At 34.3% G+C, this 16,792-nt stretch overlaps 1 protein-coding gene, 1 long non-coding RNA gene and 1 pseudogene across 6 annotated transcripts in view; 1 reads left to right on the top strand and 2 right to left on the bottom strand.

The window, feature by feature from the left end:
* Rsrc1 (arginine and serine rich coiled-coil 1) overlaps positions 1-16,792 on the top strand; it is a 306,538-nt gene that overhangs the window by 94,159 nt on the left and 195,587 nt on the right. The gene's annotated exons all lie outside the window — the stretch shown is intronic.
* LOC121143141 overlaps positions 1-16,792 on the bottom strand; it is a 120,454-nt gene that overhangs the window by 84,935 nt on the left and 18,727 nt on the right. The gene's annotated exons all lie outside the window — the stretch shown is intronic.
* Positions 6,533-7,013, bottom strand: LOC101844407 (annotated as a pseudogene).

Here is a 16,792-nt window from a genome sequence, read left to right as displayed (position 1 = left end):
CCTGCTTTCTTATTCCCTATGTTTCTCCCTCACCTCTCCTTTCCTTTCTGAGTCAGTGACATTTATGCATAATATTTTATAAATGCATATGTACAGTAAAGCCAATTGGGTACTTTTGTTTATTCATCTCTTAAGCCAATCTTCTCAGAGTTTTTTTTCATTAAACTATAAAGAAACACAAAGATATGTTTTAAGGTATATTTTTTGAAGATCTTTATTTCATTCTGGTTAAAAATAAAATAAAAGGAAGACGTAGGAAGTCCTACTGGAGTTTTGATTGAGAGATTTTATATCAAGGAAACAGCAGTAAGGAGAAGGCAGTGGTGTTCCTGGGACCACCTAGGAATGAATGTTGGAGTAAGTAGTGTTGAGAGTAGTGATGAAGCCTTTCAGCTAGTAACAGCTGAGAAAGAAGGAGTTTTATCACTTGGATTTTTGTGGGAACAAGCTTTAGAACCTTCCCAGTTATTGAATACAGGGTGATAATGTAGAGGCACTGGAGGGTGTAGGTTTGAGAACTGTTTACATATTATGTGGGAGTCAGAGTATAAGTCAAGAGGGTTTATCCATGTAATGAGTGACAGGAGCTAAAACAGAAGCTTAATGTCACATCTTGCTTATGAATAGCTCTTGCAGTGTCTTAGAGGCCTGGATCCAGGTTCATTCTTTCATTTACTAGTTGGGTGATCTCTAGCAAGTTAATGTATCTGCCTTCTTCCTTTCCTTCTGAAAAGTGGCCCCAGTAAACATAACTACATCACAGGATTTTATATGTAAGAGAGGAGATGATGTAGGTGGAAGGGTTTGTATTGGGAAGCCATTTAGTCATCTGAAGGGAGAGAAGATAGCACACTAGTAGAGAATGATATATGTCAAGTTATTTTGGTAATTGGCCAATATCTGATTTGTAAAAGACCACTTGAGTTCCATGAATTTAGTCTATCTGCCATACACAGTATGGGACTAGACTCAGTGATAACCCATATATTCCAATTCTGGGCTGATGCTAGACCTAGACATCTTTGAATCTAAACTTGTCTGTCTTATAAGGTAGATTTCAGTATAAAACTACAATTCTCCCTGGTAGTGTTTCTTTCTCTTTTTTTTTTATAATAAATTTTATTTAAATTAGAAACAATCTTGTTTTACATATCAATCCCAGTTGCCTCTCCCTCCTATCCGCCCATGCCCTCCACCAACCCCCACCCACTCCCCAGGGAGGGTGAGGTCTTCCATGAGGGATCCTCAAAATCTGTCAAGTCATTTGGGGCAGAGCCTCCTCCCTCCCCTCTGAATCTAGGTTACGAGTATCCCTCCATGAGAAATGGGCTCTCGATGTCTGTTCATGCACTAGGGATACATCCTGGTTTCACTGCTAGAGGCCCAATAGCCTGTCCAGTTCTCCTAGCTGACACCCAAGTTCAGGAGACCTCGTTTGGTCCTATGTTGGTTCCTATTTGCTCAGCTCACCTGTTTCTGTTTATTTTTATAATAAGCCAATACCATTTGTCTTTATATACATAAGTTTATTATACACTTCAAGTTTGTTTTCATATGACTACTTGTATAATTGTGCTGTTGTCTGGACCATACATAATGCTTATTATTTATATCTTTTTAAAAATGGTTATCTTGTACTTTTGAAAGCCTATTGTTTGGCTTGCTCCTTTTAATATGCCTATGAGAAATCCAAGCCGAGTGATAGGGAGCTGTGAAAATCCAGTTAGTGTGAGCTGTAATCTCTTAAGTAGTTGGAATACCATACAGACACTCTGCAGATTACTAAGTCAAAATATACAATATTCATCTAAAAATGGATTCTGCCTTTGCTGTGGTAAAACTACTGACATTTGCTTTTTAGAAAAATATTGGTTGTGATAGCAAATAAATGAGGGTTAAATATTAAATGCTGTACTTACAGGTAGATAGCCAAGTGTTTGTGAAAATCATTGATTTATGAATATTTGTAGTAAGCAGTGTTTATGATATTCTTTGACTGCTATAAAGAGGGAAGACTGTATTAGAAAAAGAATATTTTTATTCCTCTAATCTTTCAGTTGTCTTCTTCTTGTGATATTATAAATGAAAACAAAAACTATTAATATAATCACGCTTTTCTCCTCTAGTAAAGGACATGAAGAAGGAACGTGGCTCCTCTTTTTTTCTTGTGAAAGAAACTGATTCCTTAATGCAGTTTATTGAATTTCTCAGTAAAATATTCTCTAATAACTTTGTCAAATGATACTTTTGTAGGCTTGCAAGAGGATGGGTTTTTGTTTGTTTTCCAGTTAACAGATCTCCCAGTCATCAGATTTGCCATTAGAAACATGAGTACAATGAGCAGTATGGTGATGCCTTGTCCTAATTTCATTAGATTTCACTTTCTAATACTGCGATTGGTGATATTCCTGTAAATTTATAAAATAAGATACACCTTGTTGGATCCCATTTCCTAGTGTTCCTGTTACGATTCATCCTATACCAGGAGTTTGTAAGTCATAAGTCATTTAGTAACCCCTACTGTTTAGCATCTTTGATTGTTTTACATGCATTATTCATAGAAAAAATTTATAAACTGCTATTATATTACCTAACATCTTCCTGAAAGTTTCAAAAGCCATTGTCCTTGAGGAAAATTATATGGTTGAGTGTGCCTTTAAGTTAATATTTATAATATTAGACAATTGATGAATTGGTACTCTCATTTACAATTAGAGCACCATAGTTGATAAAAAATGGTCTTATAAAATACCCAGATATTTGGGATACAGAGGCAGGCAGACCTCTGATTTCTAAGTCAGTCTGTTCTACATAGGAAGCGTTCAAGGCTACTTCCCACTTTCTCTTCTATGAGGTTCAGTGTGACTGGATTTATGTTGAGGTCTTTGATCCATTTGAACTTGACTTTGGACCATGGTGATATATATGGATCTATTTGCATTCTTCTACATGTCGACAACCAGTTATGTCAGCACTATTTGTTGAAGATGCTTTCTTTTTTCCATTGTATAATTTTAGCTTCTTTTCAAAAATCAGGTGTTCATAGTTATATGGATTAATATCAGGGTTTTCGATTGGATTCCATTGTTCCACCTGTCTGTTTCTATTCCAATATCAAGCTTTTTTCATTGCTATAGTTCTATAGTACAACTTGAATTCAGGGATGGTGATGACTCTGGAAGTTCCTTTATTGTATTGGATTGTTTTGGCTATCCTGGGTTTTTTGTTTTTCCATATTAAGTCCATTATTGTTTTTCCAAGGTCTGTGAAGTATTATGTTGGGATTTTGATGGGAATTGCATTGAATCTGTAGAAGGCTTTTGGTAAGATTGACATTTTTATTATGTTGATCCTCCCAAACTAAAGACTACCTAGAATTTAATGAAAATGAAAGCACAATACATTCAAACCTATGGGGCACTATGAAAGCAGAGCTAAGAGGAAAGTTCATCGCACTAAGTGCCTACATAAAGAAAGTGGAGAAATCTCACACTAACAGCTTTACAGCACACCTGAAAGCTCTAGAACATAAAGAAGCACAATCACTCAGGAGGAGTATGTGGTAGGGAATAATAAAATTAAGGGTTGAAATCAATAAAATATAAACAAAGAAAACAATACAAAGAATCAATGAAACAAAGAGCTGGTTCTCCGAGAAAATCAACAAGATAGACAAACCCATATCCAGACTAACCAGATGGCAGAGAGAGAATATCCATATGAACAAAATCAGAAATGAAAAGGGGGACATAACAAGGGACACCAAGGAAATTCAGAGAATTATCAGGTCATACTTTGAAAATCTGTACTCCACAAAATTGAAAAATCAAAAAGAAAAGGACAATTTTCTGGATAGGTACCACTTACCAAAAAATTAAAATTAAATCAAGACTAGATAAACAAATTAAATAGACATATAACCCCTAGGGAAATAGAAGTAGTCGTCAAAAGTCCTCCCACCCCATAAAAAGCCCAGGGTCAGATGGTTTTAGCGCAGTATTCTACCAGAACTTCCAAGAAAAGCTAATATCTATAGTCCACAAACAGTTTCACACAATGGAAACAGAAGGAACATTGCCAAAATATTTTTATAAGGCTACAGTTACCCTGATACCCAAACCACACAAAGACTCAACTAAGAAAGAGAACTACAGACCAATTTTTCTCATGAACATTGATGCAAGAATACTCAATAAAATACTGGTAAACAGAATACAAGAACACATCAAAAAATCATCCACCATGATCAATCAAGTAGGCTTCATCCCAGAGATTCTGGGATGGTTCAACGTTCAAAAATTTTTCAGTGTAATCCACCATATAAACAAACTGAAAAAGAAAAACCACATGATCATCTCACTAGATGCTGAAAAAGCCTTTGACATAATCCAAATGCTCCCAATGATAAAGGTCTTGGAGATCTCAAGGATATTTAAACTAATAAAAGCAATATGCAGCATGCCTACAACCACCATCAAACTAAATGGAGAGAAACTCAAAGTGATTCCACTAAAACCAGGAAGAAGACAAGGCTGTTCACTGTCTCCATATCTATTTAATGTAGTACTGGGAGTTCTAGATAGAGCAATAAGACAACAAAAGGAGGTCAAGTAGATACAGATTGGAAAGGAAGAAGTCACACTGTTGACTATTTGCAGATGATATGAAAGTATACATAAGCGACTCCAAAAATTCTACCAGGTAATTCCTACAGCTGATAAAAACCTTCTGTAATGTGGCAGGATACCAGTTTAAAAAAAAAATCAGTAGCCCTCCTATATACAAATGACAAAAGGGATGAGAAAGAAACCAGAGAAACATCACCCTTTACTATAGCCACAAATAACATAAATTTTCTTGGGGTAACACTAACCAAAGAAATGAAAGACCTGTATAAGAACTTTAAGGCTTTGAAGAAAGAAATTAAAAAAGATACCAATATATGTACTCCCAATCTTGTATCTGGATAGACTGTATTCACGTCCTTTTCACTGACTTCTGCATTCCCAAAATCAGCTACTTTAGTATTCCCCATTAAAATACCTTATGTTACTGAGATCAAATCTTACCTCTTTTCATTACTTATTTCCCTTTTATCTTTACTTTCCTTTTACCTGAATTAATATCATGTTTTTCTTATTGATAATGGAAAGTTTTTTTTGTATCATTTTGCTCCATATCTCATTACTTCCCCACATTGTACTCTGTTCCTTTCTCTACTAAATAATAACAAAACAAAAAACCATAACCTTTAACCCTCACTTGGCTTTTCACATCTTCTAAATTTATTCAGTTTCTTTGCTCCCTATTTCAATAGAATTTTGATTGATTTTCTTATTTAATCTCTTCATCTCCTATCCATGTTTGAACACATATGAAATTCTGTTCTTACCACACCAGTAAAACTGCTATCAGCCAAGTGATCTACACTTGTCTGTTGTCTCCTGTTCCCTCCTTCCTTTTTGCTGTCATCCCTTCCTCTCCTGACTTCCACTACTCTCTTAATGACCCCTCTTCTAGCTTTTGCTGTATACATGCAGAGATCTGGAAATTGAGCCTACCACTTTCCCTTCTACACTTTCTCTAGGCTGGCGTCTAGTAAACTTCTGTACAGTTGTGTGTCACCTGTCAACCTGATTATTATGCCCATGGCATCTCCTGAGCACCAGGACTCATTTCTTATTTTGGAATAGAGAATGACTATTCTTTCTCATTTCCTCAGGTTAAACGTTCTGAAATTTAAAATTAATAGGAAGATTTCAGGCATAGTTGGAAATAAGGAACCAGAAATAAAGAGAATTGGCATAATTTTAATTGAGTATAAGATTTTAAAGATATATTCATGCATATGCCTCTGTAGTCAAAGGCCTCAACCATTCTAAGTGGTAACTGCGGAGAAGTAGACATGCTCAGCTGCCCTGTGGACTGCTAGTACTTTTGAGTATTTAACTTATTTCTATCTATAGTGGGAATATATAGGGTCTGCCACATGGCAGATGTTAACTTCCAAGGAAAAATATAAAAACTGACTTAAAAGTAAGTGTGTGTGTGTGTGTGTGTGTGTGTGTGTGTGTGTGTGTGTGTGTGTGTTTAGGTAGGTCAGAGGACAACCTGTAGGAAGGAGTTGATTCTCTCGTTCCACAGTGTATCCTGTTTATCATACTCAGTAAGACAGGCTTCTAGGTAAATCTCTTTACCCTTTGAGCCAGCTTGCTAGCCATCAACTAATGTTTAAACACTGAAAAACAACATAAAGAGAAAGGGTGTCCTTCCTGACTTAGTAAATGCTTTAAAGTGTGAGTAGAAGAAAAAGAGGAACTTTTAATTTTTTTAAACTTGGAAATTATGTATGATATGCTTCTTTCTTTTCTATGTAAGTAAAAACTTCCCTAACTTGATTTGTTTGAATCTCTTTTAATTTTTTTTGAGATTATATATAATTACATCATTTACATCTACCCTTTCCTGTCCATATCCCCTCCCATGTAACCCCAATCTCTTTCAAATTCAAGACCTCTTTTTCTTTTTTTATGTAAATTAACCCATTTAGTAGCAGCTATGCTGGCCAGGCAGTAGCACTTCTACTGGTCTTTTTCCTTCAGTCTTCTGATGGCAGACTTCACTGTGAAGGCAGAAGTCATGTTGTAGGTCCAGGTCCCACAAGCCACTGTTTTCATGCAGGAATCACAGTGTCAGATGCCAAGGGCTTGTCCCCTCATCTTGGTCTTCCTACAGACAGAAGGAGCAAGTGTACTTGGCGTGCTAACTGATTTCAATTTTCTTCAACATTTTCCGGAGGGAGGCACCATAGCTTGTCCTGTTTTTTTCCCTGATGATCCTGACCTTCTTGGTGCATTTAGCCATGTTGCCAGAACCTAAGCCCAAGCCCAGAGAGTCCTCTTTTTCTTTAATTGTTGGGGGGTGTGTGTGTGTGTGTGATGTAAGATCTAAGTTTCACATGAGAGAAACATGGTATTTGATTTTTTGATTCTGAATTTTGCTTAATGTGTTGCTCTCCACTCACATCTATTTTCCTGCACAAGACATTATTTCATTCATATATATAGCTAAATAGAGCCCCATGTGTACATATACTGTATTAAAAAAATTCATCTGTTGATCTAGGGTTTCTTCCCATGGTAAACCACTGTGACCAAAAGCAACTTGGGGAGAAAAGGTTTTATTTCTTCTTACATATCTAGGTACTAGTCCATCATTGAGGGAAGCCAAGGCAGGAACTGAATCAGGACAGGAACCTGGTGGCAGGAACTGATGCAGAGACTATGATCTAGTGCCCCTTACTAGCTTACTTCTCACGGTTTGCTTAGCCTGCTTTCTTATAGTATCCAGGACCACCAGTCTAGGAGTGGGACTGCCCACAGTGATCTGGGCCCTCTTAATATCAATTGGCAATCAAGAAAATGCACCACAGACTCACCAACAAGCTAGTCTAGTGGTGGAATTTTCTCAACTAAGCTTCCTTCTTCCAAAATGACTCTAGTCTGTGTTATGGTGACATAACCAGCCAGGACAGTAATTTTTTTTGCCTCATTTGCTTTATCACATTTCTATATTTGTTTCTTTTTCCCTTAGCATGAGTATGTAGATATTCACATACAAAGTAAATTTCTCGTTCCCTTTATTCTTAGCAATTTCCTTGAACTTTTTAAAATAACATTTAAAACGCCAATAATATAATAATCAAAATTATTTATACAGCATTATTATCTATTCAACATTGTACCATCCAGCAATCCATAGTTAGTTAAGCTCTATTCATAATTTTATGTATATCAACCTTACCTTATTCTGAGAGCCTATCCAATATCATGTTAATGTCTCTTTGCTCTCCTTTAATGTGAAAGTTGTTCTGGTTTTCTGTTTGTTTGTTTGGTGTTATGGTTTTTTTTTTTTTTTGTCTTTTGTTACCTTAAACATGCACATGCCAGTTGCTTTATGCAGTTCATCAAGTAGGATTTGTCTAATACTTCCTCATGTTTATCCAGATTTGTGAAGTTTTGGTAAAGAATAATCAGGAGTGATGTATCATCTGATTATGTCATATCAAGAATCTTAACATCGATTTGTCCTGTTTTACATCATTTCAACCAGTTGAATTTGACTTGATGACATCGTCACTGCTCTTAGTGTCAATGACATATATAGAGAGAGTCAGAGTTAAGGCACTTATTGATGTTTGAGTAAATAACATACATTTTCTCCATATGTGGTTCCCCTTTTTCACTTGGTGATCAGAATAAAACAACTTGGGATTATTTGTTTAACATTGGTAAGAGACTGAGTGAAATAAATGAAAAAAAATACACTGATTCCTGTCTATTTACTTGCATTGATTTTAGATTTGTTTTCTGTTTACTGTACTTGAAATCATTCATATTTTTTTTACAGACCCCTTGGTTGGCTTTTTTTTTTTTAATATAGGGTTTCTCTGTATTGTTTTGGAGGCTGTCCTGGAACTTGCTCTGTAGACCAGGCTGGCCTCGAACTCACAGTTCTCAGCCTGCCTCTGCCTCCCGAGTGCTGGAATTAAAGGCATGCGCCACCAATGCCCAGTTTAGACGGCTTGTTAATTGACACTATTCTACAATGAATACCATGAATTCAAGAATTGTTATATATCTTCTGTAAGACATTTTATTTTTATGTGATTGTGTTGTGTGTGTGTGTGTGTGTGTGTGTTTTATGCCCTGTTGTGTGTACCCATGAAGGACAGAATTCTTTGGTTCTTTGGAGTTACAGGTAGTTATGAACTGCATTGTGTGGGTCCTTCGAATCAAACCCAGGTCTTCCAGAATAGCAGCAAGGTCTTTTAGCCACTGAGTCTCTTTCCCTCTATAATCTTGGTTTTAAAGTTGTGAAAACATTTAAATACTTCATTCCTTCTACTCATATGATGTTGAGCCCTATTCATGTATATATATTCTTACTGCCCTTGTAGCTGTTTGAAATTAAATATAGAAAATGCCATTATGTATTCACTCTATCTACATTGATTTTAAATTATGAAAGATACACAAAAATTCTATAAATACATTTTCAAAGTGAATTTTACTTCAGTGTGAGGACTGTCCGTATCCATTTCCCATCATCCGATAAATGGTTCTTGAACTATTAGAATATACTCTTAAAATATTTGATGTAAAAGATTCCAGCTACCTTTAGAAATTTATTCTAGTATTTAGCATACGCTAGAAATCCTTTCTTGTAGTTGAACTAAATTTGCATTTCTGTTTCTGCTTAAATATGGCTGCTAAATTACTAAAGGCCTGTGCCCTACTAAGCAATTTTAACTTGAAGATAATATTTTTCAAAATATGTGTGAGCCACGTGTGGCTACATGTATACTGTTTAGTTGGAAATCTAGAATGGAACAAAGACTAAAGGCTTTTTATTTATGCCCTTTAACTTTTATTCCTTTAAAATAATAGAATGTTGTATTGACTTAAATAAAAGTAAAACCCAATCATATATGTGTCTATATATGTGTATATGCATGTTGTGTTTTTTCCATATATATAGCTACTGAGACACACTGACAGTAGTAGAGTTTTATAGAAAGTTAGGCTACTGAAAAAAGTTTAACTCAGTAGTTTCATTCCAATTGCCATTTCTCAAATTATTCAGTGCTTTAATAAAAGATGGTAGGAACTCTAAGTATGATAGGTAACTGAGTAAAAGAACAAAGGAAGCTAAAAAGTGGTAAAAATAATATGAAAAAAATAGACTAATTAGAATATGACAGTAGGAGTAATACTGTTCTTCACCATAGTGTGAAATTTCACTTAGTATTCCATCTTTCTTATTTGGTGTTTTAACTTTTAACCCTGATGTTTTAAGTTTCCATGAACAGAAAGTGCATTAATTAAAATAGCCATCTCTCTATATGTCTGCTGTGCTTTTTCATTATACATTTGTATCATGTTTCACTTCATTCTTAAAACTATTGCCTAAATTATAATTTATGTTTATTTTCAGGAGTATTATGTACTTTATTAAAGATTATTAATAAATTAGAGAAACAGTCATGTCTGCTCAAATTTTAACATTATACTGAATGTTAAACTAAGGTTATTAAGTTGTAGCATATGTAATAAGAAGTGTCTCTGTTTTGGTTACATTTTTTAATTTCATTCCATAAAAGTAAGTATTATGTGGACATATTATACATATAGCTTGTTATTTATAAAACTGTTGACTGTAAACATGTGTGTGTGCCTGTGCATGTGTACATAAACACATACTCAGTGTTCATGTATAGTGCCGGTGTCGGAGCATGGTGCTTGAGAAGGTTGAGATTCTTCTTCAAAGGATGGTGCTCCAGATGTGGGGAGAAGTAACTCCATACTTGTTTTACAGTGCTTACCCCATGTCTTGTGTCAGGATTCAACTTTTAACTTTAAAAATGAAGTTACGTTTCAGCTTACATCAGAGAAAGAAGACACAGTTTACATAATCTTACACTTCTCAGGGGGATAGCTGTCATAAACTTCATGATATAGCCTGACAAAATTTCCCACTCTGAAGCCAAGTAATCACACTTTCCCAAAAATCTGGGCTCTATAAATTATGGCTTTTGTCAGTTTTATGGCAAGGTTTTGCTAACAATGAAAATAGGCATCGTTAGACGGTTGGAGCTTTGTCCTGAATTTCAGCAAAACAATATGCTAGTCTTAACCACTTGTTTTGAAGGATTGAATTATGGGTGAAAAGCATAAAACAGAAATAAAATTCATAGATTGTAACTACCTGTGTTTTTCTTTCATCAAAGTCACTCTGACATTGAAAGGGACATACACAACTAAGTCTTAACAGGATTCTTTTTAGTATCCTTTGCCTTCCATGGTGGCTTAGTGATCTTTTAGAGTAACTAAAGGCTTTTCTCATCATCAAGCCAACCTTTTCATGTTTTTCTTATGGTACTATGAAGCTGTGGGTTTGGAATCCTTGCAGTTACACATGAATATGTTCTGTTTCTGTGATGGTAATGGGTCAGAAATTACAACCAAGATCTAACAATCTAATTGTTATGAGTAAACTAAGAAAAGCACTTGAAATCAACTGCCATAATAGGATTTAACTTGATTATAAAAACTTAATAGAAATGTTGCAGTGTCATAATGTAAAGAAGCTTACTATTTAGTATTTAAGGTATTTGAATTGACTCCTAAGGCTTTTATGTTTCAGAAAACCATGAATTTTCATATTCTCTTCATGATAAATGCTATGTATTTACAAAAATCAATATGAAAATTTAGCTTTAAAGAATTCATGAGGAGAAACATAATAAACTTGATATATTATATACAAAAAACAAATCCCTGATCATTTGTTTTTATGCAGATAAGTTTGATTTAGACATAATTCCCTAACATCACCATGAATTTCCATCTGTGTAACCTTGATGTTCTTAAGCTGCCTGCAGTTACCTCATGCTCTGGGCTATATTCACTCTGCATGTATGGAGACTGTGACCATCTTTACACTTGGATGATGATATGAATAACAATTGTTTGTTGATCTTATTCTCTGTCTCCCTGGATAACTCGCTGTCTGCAAAGGCTGAATAAGTGGCAGATAGCTTTTGTCATCCCTTATCCAAGCTGTACACTTGTAAGGAAGAGCAGGGATAATCGCCTCAATCTAATTAGGGGTTAAAAGAGGCCATGACTGTGATATGGCAGCAAGACACCTTACTGTAGCAATCCTGTTTGCATTAGAAAAATAAGGTTGTCATATTGATTATTCAAATTGGCTTGTATTGGCCAAACCTCAATGGCTTGTATTACAGCTGAAACAGTTGAAGATCCCAGCTATTCACCGAAGACCTATGGCCCAGCATATATTATATTGTGGCTTGTTTGCTAATTTGAAGTTTTAAGAATGAAGGCTGAGTTTAATCAGAATATTCAAAGGTCTAGCTGTTCTTTAGAAAATGAAATTCAGTTTCCACCTATGATAGCTTTGATTGTGTAAATTTTGAGCAAATAATAATCTAGTGACATTTTACTTCTCTAACTGAAGGTATTATTTATATGTATATGATGGTATTATTTAAAACTATTTTAGCTGTGAGATAAAGTTTGTTTTGATAGTTACAAAGGTAACTGATTGTAATGGCTTAATGATGTGATACAAATAAGGCTTTATATATTAGAAATTATATGTAACACCATTGTCCTGCTACGGTTTTATTTCTTCGTTCTTTTTTGTCAAAGTGTGCAGCTTGTAGGTAGAGGCCTTTACCTCTTCTGTTCCTGATTCTGGCTTCATATCTTTCCCCGTCCTCCTTACTTTTTCTTCTTCAGTTCTTCAGTTGGATATTCTGATCCTTGGATGTGTTCTTAGTAATGAAAAAGATTCATGGTGGGAAACAGAAACAGTCTTTGAAAATTTCTTATTTTACTAATCTTAAGTCAGTTTCATTCAGATGTCCTTGTTAGCCAACCATAAGTCCAGCTAAGTAGCTACATACTTCAATGACTTAGCCCTTGACTTCTTCTTTGAAGACTATTGCAGAACCAGTTTTTAGAATGAAGAGTTAGATTGATACTCCCCAATAGTAGTAATGGCTGACATTTGGTTTGATTTTTACTTTCTTACCTATAGTATCATTTTTATACTTGGAGTCACTGTTATTCTACTACTTTCAAACCATCAGTTGTGATTGTTGTTTAAGTTGTTGTATGCTGCTAAGAACCCTCTTCCAGTTCACTCTTTTGTTCCTTTTCCAGGTTTCCACTAGTTTAATAACGATTTTTCCCTATTCTGGCTAAGTGTAAGGTTAATTTTTTTTCAGAGCCTGGAATCAGCCACATATCCCAATGATTCTAATTCAGCCTCATCCAAAGTGGAATTTGGGAATCAAAATGCAGAATTGCCATTGTTTTATGTCAGAGGACAGTATTTGTAAACATATTGTGTTTCATTGAGTCTAAAGTGTTGCCAGTTATAATTTTATATACTATAATGAAAGAAAAACACAGCTTACTAAGACATTACATAATATCAGATTTATATTTATTTTATGTTAGAATAGTATATGAATATGCATTTCATCTAGTAATTATGATAATGAATAAAAATGGTTCAGATTAACATTTTAAATTGAAATTCAATACTAAATCTATTACTAAGATTGATTTTGTACATATCTTCTGTTTTAATATCTGTGTTTCTACTAATATTAAAATATGATAATTGCTTTAGTATATATCCTATATAAAGTGATTTCTTTAAATAACCAATAATTTGTGAAAAAATATAAACAGAATTTTAACAAAGAACCTAGAAACCTGTTAGAAACTTAGCTAAAAGTTATATATATCTTATTATAGTGATAAAAACACAATTCAATTTTGTGGAAACCACAAATAGAATTAACAAGTAGCAGCCACAGTATGTCAAAACTATTAGTAATTTCCTATTCTCCTCCATTTGAATTAATTATAAAAATATAATTCATAGTTAAGATCTATTTAAAATAAGAAAAGTTATGTCTTTACTGAAATATAACTTACATGTGGTTAAAAACACAGAGGTTATGTCTAGGAATGTCATAAATTAAAATAAATACTTCTGGATTCATATACTTTTGCATTTATCTACTTTTGCTTGGATATTTTTGAGATTTACCCATGTCATTGCATGTGTTGCTATTCCTCTTACTGTTGAAAAAACCTAAATCCATTTTCCTCTTGAGTAATATACTTTTTTTTTAAAATTTGGAATCTACTATTGTGGACTTTCTTATACAAGTCTTTGTGACGATATACTCTTCATTTCTCATATAAATGTCTATGGGAGTTTTTTTCCATTAAGAATAAAGACGCTGTGTGAATTTGTATGCATGTCTCTAGAGAACACTATATTATTATGTTCAAAATATTATGTGTAGATGTGAGGGTGGGGCTGTAGTTTTTTGGGGGTAAGAATTGATACCTGTAAAAAACACAAGGACACCTATCACATTCCTCAAGAAATACTGCTACAGAGAATATCACTTATTGCTTATTACATAGTGGTAGTAGTACTCCACATTTGTTAATAGACAGGCAAAAAATTTAATAGGAAAATGCTGACATTAAATAATCTCATAAATCAAATAGGCATAAACAGACATCTATAAAACATTTTACCTAAATACAGAAGAATATACTTTTTTCTGAGCAAGACACGGAATTTCTCCCAAATAGACCACATTCTTGGAGATTTATTTGTATTTTAGCAACACATCTGAAAACTCTAGAAAAACAAGAAAGAAATTACACCCCAAAAAAGAATAGCTAGTAAGAAATAATCAAAGCAATTATTAAATTCAGGGCTGAAATAGAAAGGAGGGTTGGAGGGAGAGGAAAAAGAGAGTTTTTTTGTGCATTTATTTTAAATAATATCAACAATACTTACAATCCCTTACATTACTTAACTTAAATGAAAGAGACAGAGAAAATTAGGGATGAAAAGGAAAATACAACAGACACTAAGGAAATCCAGATAATCATAAAGGTATCCTTTAAAAATCTGTATTCCGTTATGCTTGAAAAACTAAACTATATGGATGACTTTTTTGATATAATGAATCTCCTACAAAATTAAAGCAGGATCAGATAATTTAACAAATCCTAAACTCCCAATGAAATAGAAACTACAATTAAAAGTAATATAACAAAAAAAAAAGTGACTAGGGGCATATGGAATAAATACAGACTTTCACTGGGCCTTCAAAGAATAATCTAGGCTAATACTTCTCAAATTACTCTGCAAAATAGAAAATGAAGGTACATTTCCTGACTCTTTTCTGAGGCCAACATTATTCTGATACCTATACCATACAAAGGCCCAACAAAGAAAATTATAGATCAATGTCCCTTATGTACATACATGCAAATTTTCTCAATAAAATACTTGAAAGATGTAAGGATGGATCAACATACATAAATAGGGAAATCTAATACACGTACAAACAGACTGAAAGACATAAAATGATCCATCTTATTAGATGCAGAAAAGGCTTTTGTGTTGATATGTTATTTATGATTTATATAAGCTTGCCTAAAGATCAAAAAAAGCAGTCAGCCAGTAGCTCTTACCTCTACCTCAGCTCAGACCAAAGGATTAATCCTCAGCCTGCTCCTGAATTCACTGCTCCTCAGATTCACTCAAGACTACTATGCTACCGTTAACATGGCTGGAGACATCAATGTCTTCCTATCCTCACTGTGGCTGGAGAATGAATACCCACTCTGAGATTTTGCTCCTATCATATATCTCCCTAATGCTGGGATTAAAGGCATGTGATCCCAGGTACTGAGATCAAAGTCATGAGCTCTGTTCCTCTTCACTTTTGTGTAGGCCGTAGTGGCCTTGAACTAACAGAGATCTGTCGACCTCTTAATCCTGAGTCTTGGCATTAAAGGTTTGTACAGCTACTGTGTGATCTCTATTGCTTGAGGCTGACTTAGCTTTCTGAATCCTCAGGCAAGCTTTAATAAATCATAAATAATATATCACCATTGGCTTTGACAAAATACAGCATCCCTTCAAGATAAAGGTCCTGGAGAGACTGGGGATACAAGTAACATGCCTCTATATAAAAAAGGCAATTTACAGTAAGCTGTAGCCAACATTAGTCTAAAAAGAGAGAAACTCAGCACATTTCCACTAAATTTAGGAACAGAAGGAGGATGTCCACTCTCTTCCTACCTAGTCAATGTAGGGCTTAAAGTCTTAGCTAGAGCACTAAGACAACTGAAGGAGATCAAGTGGATACAAACTGAACAGGAAGAAGTCAAAGAATATTTATTTGCAGATGATATGATTTTAAACATAAATGACCATTTGCCAAATTTCATTTCTGCCAATACCTTTAGAATTACTGCCTGCTGGTAATGGAGTTTGATTATAGAATGAACAGGTGGGACAGTTTCTTTCTATTTTCTTGACTTGTCAAGTTTTAGAAAACACTTTAATCCTTTGCTGTTAACATGGTTTTTTTAAATGAAATTCTGAAGCTTCCAACACACTTCCTATTAATAAACAATCAATCTCATCATTACCTTGTGCTAGAGGACCTGGCAGACCCATATGGGATCTGATGTGTGATATTTATATAACACATCACGAATTCTATTTCTGATGGTTCCCTGTAATTGTAGAAACAATGAGGTTACTTCTGTATCAACAGGTACAACTTCTGCAGTCTCAATGTGTAAGACGAGTCTCTCTCTGCATAATGAGAATCCTTAGCTATATTGAGAGGCTCTGTAAAGTGTTTACCATGATTATAGCATACAACTCTGCCTTTTGTACATAATTGTAAAGGCTTTGAACTATGTTAATTATATTTATATTATATTTCCTGGTTTATAACCTGCCTTGCCTGTAGAATGTAAGATCTCCAGTGTTTTTCTTACACTGTGCAGAAGAATCCAAATTGTTATCTTTATGAATCTCTGTTTTGTGATAATTGTTATTAATCGTTCTGAAAAAGTCACTGCAAGACCTTTGCCAATATTCCATAAGGAGGAAAGCATTTTTTTGCACAAAATGCTGGCATAGAGTGGACTATTGTTAAAGGTTCAATAATTTCTGCTTGTTCCTGTACATTCAGTTGATGAACCCTAAACTTACCTTTTAATAACAAATAAGAGATTTTTTTTCTATATATGTCTTCAGTTATTTATTCTGTTTATATGGCAGAAATACCCATTCTATTATGATGTCTTCCCTATGCATTAAAATTCCTGAGGCATATTCTCTCTAGATGGTAAAATAA

The sequence above is a fragment of the Mesocricetus auratus genome, unplaced genomic scaffold, assembly GCF_017639785.1.
Source record: "Mesocricetus auratus isolate SY011 unplaced genomic scaffold, BCM_Maur_2.0 Super-Scaffold_100011, whole genome shotgun sequence".
NCBI lineage: Eukaryota > Metazoa > Chordata > Mammalia > Rodentia > Cricetidae > Mesocricetus > Mesocricetus auratus.
This window is presented reverse-complemented; position numbering and strand designations above follow the sequence as displayed.